Raw genomic sequence first — 3,766 nt, 5'->3', positions numbered from 1 at the left:
CCAATGTTCTTTGAGGACTACGTACTCAACAATGCAAGCCTATTGGGCAATCGCACTACTTCCTTGTCTACGGGTCAGAAGCCATACTTTCTATTGATGTCATGTGGAGATCCCCTGCGGTCGAGCAATACAACGAAGGGGCAGCAAAGGAAACAAGGCGCTTAGACCTCAACAGCTTGGAAGAATCACATTGTGCAGCACTCGTATAGTTAGCAAGATACCTTGAAGGACTACGCCGTTACCACGATTGCAACATCAAAGAATGTTTTCTCAACATTGGTGACATGGTTCTCAAGCGCATTCAAGACACAACGAGGCTACACAAACTCAACTCACCATGGGAAGGGCCTTACATCGTGTCCAAAGTCACAGGACCAAGATCGTACAAGCTACAACAACTCTCCGGCGAAGAAGTCGCAAACTCCTGGAACATTGAGCACCTATGTCGCTACTACCATAGTCAGCAGACTAAGGGGCACTGTACTCAGGCCACCAACCTCAATCTTTCATTTTTGATTAATAAATTTCCTATTGGCAACCACCGACTACTCATCTTTGCCTACATCTAGCGGCTCGCAAAGGTGGGTCAGCTGCAACTTGAGCTACTCAGCTCTACGAGCCTCTGCGCTTTGACTTCAACTTGTTTTCAATAAGTCTAGTGGCTCACAAAGGCGGGTCAACTGCAACTTGAGCTACTCAGCTCTACAAGCCTCTGCGCTTTGACTTCGACTTATTTTCAACATGTCTAGCAGCTCGCAAAGGCAGGACAGCTACAACCTGAGCTACTCAGCTCTACGAGCCTTTGCGCTTTGACCTCAAATTGTTTCAACAAGTCTAGCGGCTCGCATAGGCGGGTCAGCTGCAACTTAAGCTATTCAGCTCAATGAGCCCTCTGCGCTCTGACTTCAACTTATTTCAACAAGTCTAGCAAATCGCTAAGGCGAGACAACTGCATCATCAGCTATTCAGCTCCACGAGCCCCAGCACTCTGACTTGTCAACACAAATCTATATGAGTTCTCTACAACTCATACAGTAGCTTATAACTGCAATTTGAGCCATTGTTTGGCTTGCAAATCTGCATGAACTACTCAGTTTCATAGGCATCAATTTGTCACAACAGATAGATAAAGAGTACATAGAACTACTCATCTCATTTCTTACACGCAATTTTTGTATTAACGAAATTTTGCAGTATTACAACAGATAAACTCCACTTTAAGAAGTCGGAGTGTTCAGAAGTACAACATAAGTGAACAACAATGAATGCAAGCAACTGCCTACTGGCAGCTATAACAGAACTCCCAGGATTTTATTATTTCACAAGAACACACTTAATCCTGGTGACTACTCACACATCAGGAGGAAAAACCGCCAAGAGGCAGGGAGTGCACGCAAGGAAGCTGCGCTCTAGGCAGTTGTGCCCTTCTCCTCCCCTCGACGGTGGCATAGACAGAGACTGGGGCTCCACGCACTCTAGACCCACTGCCCTCCATCAACACCCTCTCCCTTCTGCAAGTACTCGGAACTAGACTTCAAGTACACATCGTGTACTTGAGTCTCATCCCGAGACGTTGTAGAGATAGTGAGCAGTCGGCACCATGCCTCTATCCTCGACCAGAGAACTGGATAAAGACTGCGAAGCTCATCATCCTTCACCCGCGAGCTCCAGCATGGTTACTACCAAAGAGCAGAGGAAAAGACCGAGCACACGGCAAATCCTCCTACGTGGATTCTTCTAGCGTCGCAGTCATCTCTCCTAGCAAGGACATTTGTGGATGGAATGTGGAACCTCACTGCAAGGAATCTTCTAGCACCGGGGCGTTCATTGGAAATTCGCTATTGTCAAAGAGAAGCAACCTAAAGCAAGCCATCACTATAATCGGATCTATGTCTCAGCATCGGCAGCTGGAGGGACTATTTATAGCCGGAAGGCCAGGCAGCATAGCGCACCTGTGACTACATAGTATCTCGACTTGTCATTCACAAGAACAAAACCCACATGAAAGCCTGCCTGAGCATAATCAAAACTTGCACATCAATCGTTCTAAATGCAAACCGACAAGTCCTTCACAGTACACTCGTGTGTCCTTGCAACTTCACGACAATAATACAACGATCACTACAATCACATGCGTGCTCTACGCAACCATCTGAAACAATTAGGGTCTACATGGAAGACTAATCGCCAACTCAATGACTACTTGCAAGATTACCCATTGGAGATCTGCAAGCAAGTACTCATTACATATACAAAGATCAACACCCCAAGAGAAACAATACATACTTGTTCATACACATCAAGTTCATCGGCAAAATTACAAATCAGTGCAGCAAACTGAGACTACTCTAAATTGATAAAGACCGCTACATGCTCAGCGACCGGCTCTAGATCCTCCAAATACTGCATGTACACTTCATTGCTACGATCTCCGGCGATACTGTCTCCGACTAGCGCAATTAAGGGGTGGGACTCTATTCCTTCCTTGGGGGGCTCCATCACATCAACCAAGGCCTACACTGCGTCAGATAACTCTTTAAGATCTTGCTCTTTGTGGCAGAACCGCCCAAATTAACCTGACTAAAATGCACTTAAGTCGCCTGACACGCGATCATGCACTTTAAACAAGCCGACTTGGTCATCCGTCGGATTTCATCCGATACACCACTTACTCAGGATCGAGAAGCATTGCTCACATGAAGGTGAGTGGGTACAGAGATTACAACATTCCCATCACATTAACATAGTTCAACATTTTATTACATCAGAGTTTTTGAAATTCAGTCAGAGTTGCAAGGTTGTAAACAACGAAGAAGTAAAATATGCGGAAGCTAAACGTTAGTACATAATACCATGGCAAAGCCGACCATGATATCAACAACCCCTGTCCTCGCCGTCCGAGGAGGAATCCCACTCGAGTGTCCAACCCGGAGGGAGCTGGGTAGGTCAAGTGGCGCTAGTAGCCAAACTATCGACATTACCTAAAAAGTTATGCCACGAGTAAGGCTGAGCAACTAATACTCAGCAAGACTGACCCGACAGGTGATAACTACTTCACCGACTTCTAGACATGCAAGGCTTTTTGGCTGTGGGTTTGTTTTTGCCAAAAGCAACTAAAGTTGGTCCTTACTTTTAATATTTTAGCTCAGGTTCTAAGTTCATTAACCAGTCTAAATTAGCAACTTATACTAAGCAAACATAGTTTTCAAACAATTAAAGAACAAGCATCAAGATTAACATCATCATCATGTTCCATCTTTACTCAGTGTAGCATAGCGATCAAGTAGTCCCAAACTGTAAGAGGCAAACAAATCAATTCGAATTTATTAACCATGCATGGTGAATCTAATCCCACGACATCCACGCACCGCGAAGGGTCGCTTCACTTGTCAGCCATCCTCATCAATCCCCAGGCACATGTCAGGTCCAAACTTCCTTTGGCTTGCAATGCTCCATAGTCCTGGTCTCTGCCGTACTGTGACCACACTTGCACCCACATGATGCACCATGGGAACGACGTTTCAAGGATAGCAGGAATATAAGCCACGTCCTAATTCAATCAGATACTATGCTTCCCCATCCCATACTAGGTATCAGATTAGTACTTTCAAACACTTGATCACAAACACCGACACATTTCGACCTTAGCAAGTTCATTACTAGACAGACGGGGAAAACCACCACATTGGAACCATTCCCAGTCTCGTCCATCATCCTTATAGTTGTAGTATGAGTAAACAAGCAACTCCTATAACTTGCGAGTGAT

The sequence above is a fragment of the Setaria italica genome, chromosome VI (assembly GCF_000263155.2).
Source record: "Setaria italica strain Yugu1 chromosome VI, Setaria_italica_v2.0, whole genome shotgun sequence".
Taxonomy (NCBI): domain Eukaryota; kingdom Viridiplantae; phylum Streptophyta; class Magnoliopsida; order Poales; family Poaceae; genus Setaria; species Setaria italica.
The sequence above is the reverse complement of the archived record's forward strand: the minus strand, read 5'-3'. Positions refer to the sequence as shown.